At 49.0% G+C, this 12,639-nt stretch overlaps 1 protein-coding gene across 5 annotated transcripts in view; it reads left to right on the top strand.

Moving 5' to 3' along the window:
• LOC142495769 (A disintegrin and metalloproteinase with thrombospondin motifs 2-like) overlaps positions 1-12,639 on the top strand; it is a 1,094,144-nt gene that overhangs the window by 347,583 nt on the left and 733,922 nt on the right. The gene's annotated exons all lie outside the window — the stretch shown is intronic.

A 12,639-nucleotide genomic window follows, 5' to 3' on the forward strand; every position in this document is an offset into this window, starting at 1 on the left:
ATATGCCCTGGAATTTCGTACCCTAGTAGCAGAGATACGTTGGAACGACGTGGCACTCATTGCCATCTTCTGGCAGGGCCTGACGGATTCCGTGAAGGACGAACTTGCCACTCAACCCAGGCCAAAAGTGTTGGAGGAATTAATATCGCAAGCCATTCGGGTAGGTCAACGCCTCCAGGAGCGACGCTCAGAATGTCAACGACCTCGCTTTGCACATTTTGTTGCCCCCTTTCCTAGGCCACTTTCAGCTCCCAGACCACTTTCGTCCTTGTTACCTGCACTGGAACCCCCTTAACCCATGCAACTTGGGTCCCAACAGACCCGTCTTCTGACACAGGAACATTGCAGAAACCGAGGACTTTGCTTCTACTGCAAATCCTCGGTACACCTAATTAGGAACTGTCTCCTGTGTCCGGGAAACAACCACACCCAGTGAGTAAAGTGGGGCTCTCCCTGGGTGCTATCTCTCCTCGTCCCCTCTCCAAGTAAGAACTTCCCAAGAAGCTTACGATTCCTGTCACACTTTTTGGTCCCACTTTCTGTATGTTCACTTCTGCCTTCATTGACTCCGGGGAAGGAGGGAACTTTGTGAATCAGGATTTCACAAAAATTAACAACATTCCTCTCACCAGGAAGAAAGTGCCTATCGGGCTAGAATGGATTGACGGCCGACATTTGAATCCAGCCTTCATCTCCCTCGAAACCATTCCCCATACCTTGTTTTCTTCCGACAGACACTCCAAGACCCTTGCCTTGGACGTTATCCATTCTCCCGGGACCCCAGTTACCCTAGGACTACCTTGGTTACAGCAGCACAACCCCCACATAGACTGGAGGTCTCGCACACCCATACACTGGAGATCGAAGCCTAAGGGGTCAAACACGCTGGTCAATACCTCTTCCACGCTGCAGCACTGGCTTATCGAGGCCTTACTCCGACTTCTTGGACGTCTTCAGCAAGGTACGGGCAGAGGTACTACCACCCCAAAGACCTTACGATTGCCCGATCGACTTAATTCCAGGTGCTGTATTCCCTAAATCTAAAACATATCCTCTTTCTCTTCCCGAGACCAAAGCCATGGATGAGTACATCCGAGAGAATCTCAAAAAAGGATTTATATGTAGCTCTTCTTCTCCCGCCGGGGCCAGGTTCTTCTTCGTCAAGAAGGACAATATGCTCAGACCCTGCATCGACTACCGGGGCCTCAATCGGATCACGGTCAATACCCTCTCCCCCTCATCTCCGAACTTTTCGATAGACTTCAGGGAGCCAAGCCTTTCACAAAGCTGGACCTTTGAGGGGCATATAATCTTATCTGTATTCGAGAGGGTGATGAATGGAAGACCGCTTTCATATGCGCTGCAGGCATTATGAGTATCTTGTGATGCCTTTCGGCCTCTGTAACGCTCCGTCAGTGTTTCAAGATTTTATAAATGAAAATTTTCGAGATGTACTTAACACATTCGTGATTGTATACCTGGATGATATTCTCATTTTTTCGAAGAACCTTCAAAATCACATCCAACACACCAAACTCATTCTCTCCCGCCTCCGCGCCAATCACTTATACGCCAAAATGGAAACATGTTTCATCAAGCTTCCATATCCTTCTTAGGATACATCATCTCGGATAAAGGATTCTCCATGAACCCCGAGAAACTTAAAGCTGTCCTTGACTGACCAAAACCTAATTCTCTCAAGGCCATTCAACGCTTCCTAGGTATTTCCAACTACTATTGGAAATTTATCAAAGGTTTTTCGATTATTATTTCTCCCATCACAGCTCTCACTAAAAAAGGGTCCGATCCCTCAGTCTGGTCTCCTGAGGTAGTCTCGGCCTTCGAGAGCATAAAGAGAGCATTTATCTTGGCTCCCATTCTTTGTCATCCAGATACCAGCCTACCCTTCGTCTTAGAGGTTGATGCCTCGGATTGTGGAGCAGGGGCTGTACTCTCGCAGAGATCTTCTACTCAAGACAATTTACACCCGAGTGGGTTTTTTTTCCAAAAAAAAAATCTTCAGCCGAGAATTATGATGTGGGCTCTTCAGGAGTGGAGGCACCTACTGGAAGGGCCTAGAGAGCCAATTTCTATACTTACCGACCACAAAAAGCTTTTATATATTGAGTATGCACGTCATCTGGGGTCCCACCAAGCTCGCTGGGCACTATTCTTTTCTTGGTTCGACTACACCCTTTCTTATATTCCTGGCACTAAAAATGTGAAAGCCGGGGGCGTGCCTGTGACGATGGAGAGGATTTGGCCCAGGATTAAAGGGGTTACACCCCAATTGGCCACCCTCTAACCTCACCAGGGAGACAAGGGGTTAACTGGGCTGAGGCCCAGACGTGTGATTTAACCCTTGTCATAACCTGAAAATGTATATTCCCGGTTCCCCCATGTTTTATTGTTAATCAGTGTCTGCATCACACACACACTGGGATCCATCCGGGAGCACAAGGGTTAATAGTGGTATAGTGATTATAGCCCTTTGTGTAATTTTCCCACCTTTTCAGGCACCATTTTGCAGGTTCCCATAGGCCGCCATTAGGGCTCAATGCTTTTTAATGGTGAATCTTGCTGTGGAGTCCGGTTCCTGAGAAGACCAGCAGATGGCGTCCGAGAGGGAGAGCGGCGGTTTCCCATTGAAAGTCTATGGGCTCATTGACTTCAATGGAGAAACCCTCGAAAGAGCTTTCCAGGAACAAGTTGGCTGCCGTCCAAACCGCTTAACCGCAAAGCGGATACAATGTCCTTTAAAAGAGTTAAATCACTTTGGTTAAGTTCAATGTTAAGTGGCGTGGGAATAAACAGTTCTAGGGCCCCTAGGAATAAAATAATTTTTGCCCCCAGTTCCTAACCCCCCCCCCCACTCGACCACAACCGGGTCCCCGAATTCTGGACCCCCGATAAGGGTCGAAGAGAAGAGCGGGTCTCGCCATAGGCTTCAATGGCGGCGGCAGAAACAGCTCCGAAAAATGACTAAGTGTGAAATGCTGTAATTTAGGAATCCATATCTCCGGTTCCGGAGGGACCAGAGGATCAAGGCTTGGGGTATCTGTAGTCACTGCTCTGGCATCACTGCAGAACCATCCTTGACCCTCTTGGACCAACCCGACGGAGTATGGACCCCATTGAAAGTTTGGGACTTTTACCATTGATTCTAATGGGGGAAAAGCCGCATGGTGAAAGTAGCCAAGATTCCGGCTTTAATGCATGCCCATTCCCAGCCCCCTCAGACCAACCAGACGGAGTTTGGATGAATGTAAAGATTTGTGGATTTTCTCATAGACTTCAATGGCGGCGGGTCCCCATTGAAAGTCTATGGCAGGAAACTCCATTGACTACAACGGCAGAGTTGCTCCATTGAAACCCATGGCGGTGGAGCCTGTTGTTTTCAATGGGGATTTAGTGAAAAGCTGAGATTTCTTTTTAGCGGAGATTTTTGTATTAAAATGAAAAATGATTTAAGGTGCATTTGTGTAACTCCGGTTCCGAAGGTCGTAGCACGTCACTTTTTGGACCATAAGGGGTCCCAGTTCAGACATTGAGAACTGGGAAGTTTGGACCTGCTGGACCCAGCGGAACCGGATATTTTAATACGTTTATGTTTTATGTTTAATACTGTGTCCCAAGGTATGGATAGAACCCAGATGAAATTCTTTTGCATACCAGGATAGCAGATGGTCCTAGAGGCGACCCAATGTCTAGGACTTAAGTATTGTTCAAAGGGTTTTGTCACCCTCCCTGTTTACCTGAGGGCGGAGCAGGCTCAAACCAGAGCAGTCTTTCAGTGTCCCATTTCACACCTTTCAACAAAGGTTTTCCTGCCAGAACTCCAAATGGATAGACTGGCTGGCATTCCTGATGCAAATGTGGGGCTTCAGAAATGAGACCCCAGAGCTCTACTGCGCATGTCCCAACAAGCAGGAGGGCATGGATTAAAATGTGTTCCCAGGCTAGTGAGTGGCTGGAGGTAATTGAAAACCAATCACCTGTACTTAAGGTTAAGGATAGGGCCACAAAAGGTATATAATCTGTGGTCAAGCCCTTATCCAGTGTTGTTCATGTTGTTCATGTTGTTCATGTTCTTCAAGTTCTTCAAGTGTTCAGTCTGTACTATACCATCTTGATTGCTGAGAGAAACGCTATGCACTGTCTTCCTGCCAGAGGTCTTTTCATGTCTTTGGTGTCTTGATGACTATGAAGAGTGCTGTATGAACTGCCAGTCCAGATGTGACTGCTTCATCATTTCCATTTTTACATAAGTGTCTATATTTTGCCTGTTATTTGTACATTTCTGTGTGCTCACCTTTATCAAGGAATAAATTATATTTTGTCATATCTAAGTCTCATCCCAGTTCAGACCAATTTATAAATATATATCAACTGTTATATATATTTATGTGTGACTATACAGCCTGCCATAATCTCACCGTGACAGGCTTGTATAATAACTGGTGTCAGCGTCGGGATTGAATTGGACCTGTATTACTAGTGTTCTGCGGGATACTGTAATATAGTAGGAACTCGATGGTAATTGCGAGTTCCTGGGACCAAAGATATTGAACACACAGTGTACAACATATAACACAAAATATGGCACCTCCTCACTGTTCCCCTACTTGTGAGAAGCATTGCCTCCAGAACCAAAGTGCCGGCCATCGGTCTGACTGGAGCCGGGCACCAAGACCGGAGGAGTGCATCAAGTCGGCGCGGGGACCAGCAGCCAGCAAGGCTGAGAGAGAGACAGCAATTGGTGAGCATGAAACCCGGCAGGCTGAGCAAAGATCCACAGCTGCAGCCGCTGTAACCATCAAACCGCCGGGAGAGCAGGGAATGGACCCAGCTCCGGGACGGCAGAGACTTGTGGAGGGAGAGGGTGGTCTCGCAGACCACAGCAGTCTTGCACCAGGAGAGGTAACGGCCGTTGCGGTGGCCTGTCCATTTTCCCTGAAAGAGCTAGCACTGGTGTGTGCGTTGGGCAAGACGTGATTCCCGGCAAAGTGGACTCTGAGTTTCTGGCGTCGGTACCACACCGACCCGCTTATCCCCTCCCAGAGCCCGGCACTCCAGCAACTCCGCTCTGGACTCCGTTGCCCCTTGCTGGGGTTAGTCCACTGGTGGCGGAGAAGCACCGGCAGCCGCTTCAGCACTGCCAATAAATGGGCCACAATAATGCCCAGTGCCCTGACCGTGCACGGTCAGGCGAAGAAGCCCCTCAGGGCCAGCGCTCACGAGCTGCGGAAAAGATGACCCAGTTAGCGGCATCCTCTGATGGCTCCCGCCCAGCCGGGGCGACAACCCTCCTCGGGACGTCTCCTGGAGAACCTGGACGGGCTGCATCAGCAACAGCGGCGGAGAACAGCGGCGGAGAACAGCGGCCATCCACCTGATCCCGGCGGAGAACCGGCGGTGGCGGCGGAGAAGAAGCCGCCACTCCGGCATCCTGCTGGCGGCAATTTTATTTGGGGGGAGGGTTGGGGTGTGCGGGAGGTGGGTGTTTAAATTGTTTGGCGGAGTCGCCGATTCCCAGCGATGACCGGAGCCCCACAACCCACGCCGGCGACCCTGCATCACCGCCGGGTACTGCTGCGGCAGCTACCCGGGGCTCACCCATGGTGGTGGCGGCAGAAGAGCCGCGATTCCGGCAAAGTGCCGGAGCCCTTTCTGAGTGGGGGAGGGACAGGGATTGTGGGAGGGTTTTTGTTACCTGGTTTACATGGAGCTGTGTTTCTCCACAAAGATCTGGGACCCCGGTCCAGCATCGTTTCCCCTGTGCCAACCCCAGGCGCTGCTGCAGCAGCGACCCATTGCTTACCGGCCCAGATGTTGCCGGCGGCAGCCACTCCAGTCCCCCTGCAATTGGGACCAACGAAGGCGGCGGTCTCTGTAGGGACCAGCGAGATAAGCCAGACCAAGTCGCAGACTGACCCTGACTTATGTTTCCCTATGACTGTACCCTGTTGTTTCACTGTAGGGGTGACTGGGGGGTGGCAGGAGATAGGGGCACCAGGGGAGGGGAAGGAAGGGCAGCTTGTAGGGCAGCTAGACTTCCTCATTACCCTGGCGGAGCAGCAAGGGGACTCTCGGTTAAGAGCCTCACTGTTGCAGCCTGGCTATGAGCCGGAGGTATCAGGGGTTGTGGCAAAGTTAGACCACCCCCAGATTTCAGGGGTAGTGGCAAAGTTAGACCACCCCCAGATTACCTGCCGGCCAGAAGCTAAGGTGGGTGCATTTGCACCAGCAACCCTGAGCTCACCTCTGGTAATGGGGGCCCAGCTTCAGGTTGGGGGGCCAGTGGGAACCAGGGAGGGAAGGCAGCAAGTGAGCCAGCCAGATTTCCCCATTACCCTGGCGGAGCAGCAAGGGGACTCTCAGTTAAGAGCCCCACTGTCACAGCCTGGCTATGGCCCGGAGGTAACAGGGGTTGTGGCAAACTTAGACCACCCCCAGATTTCAGGGGTTGTGGCAAAGTTAGACCACCCCCGATTACCTGCCGGCCAGAAGCTAAGGTGGGTGCATCTGCACCAGCAACCCTGAGCTCATCCCCGGTAATGGGGAGACAGTGTCAGGGAGATGGCCTCACTCAGGTGTCCCTAGGATCCAGGTTAGGAGTAGCTAGGGAGAAGCAGAGTGAGGGGAGGCTGCAGGTAGGTAGCCAGCATCAGTTCTCAGTGGGAGAAGAAGGGCTAGTGGTAGCCGGGGAGGTACAGCAGCAGGTATGGCAGCTAGAGTCCCCCATTACCCTGGCAGAGCCTCAGGGGGTTTCTCAGATCAGCAACACCCTGTTGCAGCCTAGCTATGGGCTGGGGGTATCATGGGCAGTGGCCAGTTTGTGCCACCCCAGAGATACCTGCCAGCCAAGAGCTAAGGCAGTTGCATCTGGAGAGATGCCCCAGAGCTCATCCCTGGTAAGGGGGAGACAAGGTCAGGGAGGTAGGTGCACTCAGGTAGTTCCAGGGTCTGGGTTAGGATTGCCCAGGGAGGAGAGGAGTGCAGGTGAGCTGCAGGGAGGTAAGCAGCAGGAGTCATCAGCAGGGACTGAGGTGCTGGGCCTAAGGGAGGCTAGGCAGGGAGGCACTGGGAAGAAGGGAGAGGTAGGAAGTCAGTGGGGTGTCAGGCAGCTGGCAGAAGCTAGGGATGGGCTAGGTAGGCAGAAGGTCCCTTGTTCTGACTGGCCAGGAGTGACCCCCCTGACAGATTCCCCAGGGTTCCCAAAGGAGGTGCTGTGGGTAGATAGGCAGCCGGGGAGGAGAGTCAGGAGAATAGCAGAGCTGCTACAGGTTGGCACAGAGCCAGGGCAGGTAGGGTCCCTACAGAATAGTGACATAGCCCTTTCCCAGACTTGGTTGACAGGAATGCGACAGTCTGTGCTGGATAGCTGGTCTCCTGCAGATGCAGAGACATGCCAGTCTCGGGGCAGTGTGCACCCTGGACTGCTAGGGGCCCCTTCACCATGGACTTGGTTCCCAAGGCACTGGGTGGGGGGCAGAGGGAGGCAAAGGAGAATGCCCGGCAGCCAAGGTGGAGCCCTGCTCCACAAGATCTGGACTTTACAATTCACTATGGCCAGGACAATGTACTGGACAATGCCGGAGGACAATTTTGCCAGGCCAACCCCTCAGGACGTGTTGAGTGCGTCAAGGGCACCAGTGGTACCCCAGTGCCTGGGGGAGGCGACTGGGGCACCAGGCACCCATTGAGCAGGGGAGGTGTGACGATGGAGAGGATTTGGCCCAGGATTAAAGGGGTTACACCCCAATTGGCCACCCTCTAACCTCACCAGGGGGACAAGGGGTTAACTGGGCTGAGGCCCAGACGTGTGATTTAACCCTTGTCATAACCTGAAAATGTATATTCCCAGTTCCCCCATGTTTTATTGTTTATCAGTGTCTGCATCACACACAGATTGGGATCCATCCGGGAGCAGAAGGGTTAATAGTGGTATAGTGATTATAGCCCTTTGTGTAATTTTCCCGCCTTTTCAGGCACCATTTTGCAGGTTCCCAGAGGCCGCCATTAGGGCTCAATGCTTTTTAATGGTGAATCTTGCTGTGGAGTCCGGTTCCTGAGAAGACCAGCAGATGGCGTCCGAGAGGGAGAGCGGCGGTTTCCCATTGAAAGTCTATGGGCTCATTGACTTCAATGGAGAAACCCTCGAAAGAGCTTTCCAGGAACGAGTTGGCTGCCGTCCAAACCGCTTAACCGCAAAGCGGATACAATGTCCTTTAAAAGAGTTAAATCATTTTGGTTTAGTTCAATGTTAAGTGGCGTGGGAATAAACAGTTCTAGGGCCCCTAGGAATAAAATTCTTTTTGCCCCTAGTTCCTAGACCTCCCCCCACTCGACCACAACCAGGTCCCCGAATCCTGGACCCTCGATAAGGGTCGAACCGAGAAGAGCGGGTCGCGCCATAGGCTTCAATGGCGGCGGCAGAAACAGCTCCGAAAAATGACTAAGTGTGAAATGCTGTAATTTAGGAATCCATATCTCCGGTTCCGGAGGGACCAGAGGATCAAGGCTTGGGGTATCTGTAGTCACTGCTCTGGCATCACTGCAGAACCATCCTTGACCCTCTTGGACCAACCCGATGGAGTATGGACCCCCTTGAAAGTTCGGAACTTTTACCATTGATTCTAATGGGGGAAAAGCCGCATGGTGAAAAAATGACTAAGTGTAAAATGGTGAAATGTGTAAGTCCATATCTCCGGTTCTGGAATGCCCAGAGGGATAGGATTTGGGTGGCATGTAGCCAAGATTCCAGCTTTAATGCATGCCCATTCCCAGCCCCCTCAGACCAACCAGACGGAATTTGAACGAATGTAAAGATTTGTGGATTTTCTCATAGACTTAAATGGCGGCGGTTCCCCATTGAAAGTCTATGGCAGGAAACTCCATTGACTACAACGGCGGAGTTGCTCTATTGAAACCCATGGCGGCGGAGCCCGTTGTTTTCAATGGGGATTTAGTGAAAAGCTGAGATTTCTTTTTAGCAGAGATTTTTGTATTAAAATAAAAAATGATTTAAGGTGCATTTGTGTAACTCCAGTTCCGAAGGTTGTAGTATGTCTCTTTTTGGACCATATGGGGTCCCAGTTCCGACATTGAGAACTGGGAAGTTTGGACCTGCTGAACCCAGCGGAACCGGATATTTTAATACGTTTATGTTTTATGTTTAATACTGTGTCCCAGGGTATGGATAGAACCCAGAGGAAATTTTTTTGCATACCAGGATAGCAGATGGCCCTAGAGGCGACCCAATGTCTAGGTCTTAAGTATTGTTCAAAGGGTTTTGTCACCCTCCCTGTTTACCTGAGGGCGGAGCAGGCTCAAATCAGAGCAGTCTTTAAGTGTCCCATTTCACACCTTTCAACAAAGGTTTTCCTGCCAGAACTCCAAATGGATAGACTGGCTGGCATTCCTGATGCAAATGTGGGGCTTCAGAAATGAGACCCAGAGCTCTACTGCGCATGTCCCAACAAGCAGGGGGACATGGATTAAAATGTGTTCCCAGGCTAGTGAGTGGCTGGAGGTAATTGAAAACCAATCACCTGTACTTAAGGTTAAGGATAGGGCCACAAAAGATATACACTGGCGACACACTTTATTCGAGCTCGGCTAGTCCCACGAATTCGGGTATACTCGGGTGTATTGAGGTTTGTGACTGTTTTCTGCCCGAGTGCATTGAGGTATTTTCCAGGCAGGGATTGAAGCATTTTATTCCCGCTGGCTGCAATACTGCACAGTATATATATATATACTGCATTACAATTCATGAATTTATGCCATCTGGTAGACACGCGAAGCATTGCAGCCTATTAAATCCTAATCATTATCATTTAACAGATCAGCCGCCCGTCAGCCAGGCATGAACCCAGGCTGGGAAGGCAAATGCAACGAGGCTTGTCAGAGGTGAGGAGCGGCGCATTCCAGGTATCTGCCAGGTACATACTGGGTATTTGCTCGAATAAAGTGTGTCGGTGCAGTATAATCTGTGGTCAATCCCTTATCCAGTGTTGTTCATGTTGTTCATGTTCTTCAAGTTCTTCAAGTGTTCAGTCTGTTCTATACCATCTTGATTGCTGAGAGAAACGCTATGCACTGTCTTCGTGCCAGAGGTCTTTTCATGTTTTTGGTGTCTTGATGACTATGAAGAGTGCTGTATGAACTGCCAGTCCAGATGTGACTGCTTCATCATTTCCATTTTTACGTAAGTGTCTATATTTTGCCTGTTATTTGTACATTTCTGTGTGTTCACCTTTATCAAGGAATAAATTATATTTTATCATATTTAAGTCTCGTCCCAGTTCAGACCCAGTTATAAATATATATCAACTGTTATATATATTTGTGTGACTATACAGCCTGCCATAATCTCACCGTGACAGTGCCGATGACGTCATCCGTAGCAGTCGGGTAAGAGGAGAGCTCTGGAGACCTGCTCATATAACCGGCCATTAAAGCACTTCCATCCGGCAAGAAAAACAACCAAAAGTGCCCTCCCTAACCCCTGATACAGCATCGACACACTTTATTCGAGCAAATGCCCAGTTTGTACCTGGCAGATACCTGGAATGCGCCGCTCCTCACCTCTGACAAGCCCCTTTGCGTTTGCCTTCCCAGCCACGGTTCATGCCTGGCTGACGGGGGCCTGATCTGTTAAATGATAATGATCAGGATTTAATAGGCTGCAATGCTTCGCGTGTCCACCAGATGGCATAAATTCATGAATTGTAATGCAGTATATATATATACAGTACTGTATATACACAGTATATATATATATATATATATATACTGTATAACAACAACCCCTATAAGCCCTAACATACAGTACTGTACACATACAGTACTGTATATGCACATACATAAATGATACCACTGTATGGGCGACGGGGGCGAGATGTGTTTGCAGCAGAGAGAGATCCGCTGCTCTCTCTCTGCGCAAACATCGGCACATTAAAAATTATTTTAAATACATTTTTATTGATAGTGTACATGTGCAGGGGGTCTCCGGAGCTGAACCGCGTTGGTTTCAGGTCTGGGAACACCCTGCTCCCCGAGATACAGCCCCCTTTATGAGGTGCCGGTATCCCTCTGCTTGGTTTAAAGGGCCCGACCACGTGATCGCGGCCTGTAAACCAAGCAGAGCAGAGGGATACCGGCACCCCCTAAAGGGGCCTGTATCTCGGGGAGCAGGGGGTCCCCAGACCTGAAACCAGTGCAGTTCTGCTCTGGAGACCATCTGCACATGTACAGTATCAATAAAACACATACAGTATACAGTATAAATAAACACTCGTTCTTTACCTTAGCGGCTATGCGCTATGGTAAAGAAGCAGCATTTCTGTATTTTAATAATATTGTACAGTGAGCAGGGGGTTCCCTGAGCCAGAAATTAATGCTCAGGGACCCCCCCTGCTCCTGCTCAATATTATTAAAAATACAGAAATGCTGCTTAATTACCATAGCGGATAGCCGCTAAGGCAATGAAGGGTTAACCCACCGTGCCCGCTTTATTGTGCGTAGTGGGGATGGGTGAGGGGGGTTTTTGGCCCTTGGTGTGAGTTTAGGACATGCGGGGGGGTTGCGGGTGCACTTAACCCCTTCACGACCGTAGCAGTTAATACCGCTACGGTCATGAAGGGGTTAAGCCCTCCCGCTACCCCCCGCAAGCCCTAAACAAGCACCGTTGGGGCTAATACCCCATTCACCCACCCCCGCTACACACAATAAAAAAAATACACACACACAGCAGCCGCCAAAAAATAAATAAATAAATCTAAATAAATAAATGACAATAAATACATTTGAAATTCATTTTTATTGATAGTGTACATGTGCAGGGGGTCTCCGGAGCTGAACCGCATTGGTTTCAGGTCTGGGGACCCCCTGCTCCCCGAGATACAGCCCCCTTTAGGGGGTGCCGGTATCCCTCTGCTTGGTTTAAAGGGCCCGACCACGTGATCGCGGCCTGTAAACCAAGCAGAGCAGAGGGATACCGGCACCCCCTAAAGGGGGCTGTATCTCGGGGAGCAGGGGGTCCCCAGACCTGAAACCAGTGCGGTTCTGCTCTGGAGACCCTATGCACATCTACACTATCAATAAAAATGTATTTTAAATGTATTTATTTATATTAATTTATTTATTTAGATTTATTTATTAATTGTGCTGCTGCTACAAGTCCTAAACTCACACCAAGGGCCAAACACCCCCCTCACCCCCAATAAAAAAAATTCACGCACAGCAGCCCCATAATTAATAAATAAATCTAAATAAATAAATAAATACATGAAGAGAAATAAATATATACTGTATATATATACTGTATATATATACAGTATATATATATATATAATAACAATCCCTATACATATACAGTATATACTGTGTATATATATACACTGTATACACACATATATATATATATATATATATATATATATATATACATATATAGATATTGATATATATATATAGATATAGATATATACAGTATACAGTATATATACACACAGATGATGAACCAATATACAAATACATGTAGAATGGTTATCAAAATCATACTGTCCTACAGATAACGCTTCTCTATACAGACAATAATAATAATCCATTTAATAATCCTAACTGATTTTA

This window comes from Ascaphus truei, chromosome 5 (assembly GCF_040206685.1).
Source record: "Ascaphus truei isolate aAscTru1 chromosome 5, aAscTru1.hap1, whole genome shotgun sequence".
In the NCBI taxonomy this organism is placed as follows: domain Eukaryota; kingdom Metazoa; phylum Chordata; class Amphibia; order Anura; family Ascaphidae; genus Ascaphus; species Ascaphus truei.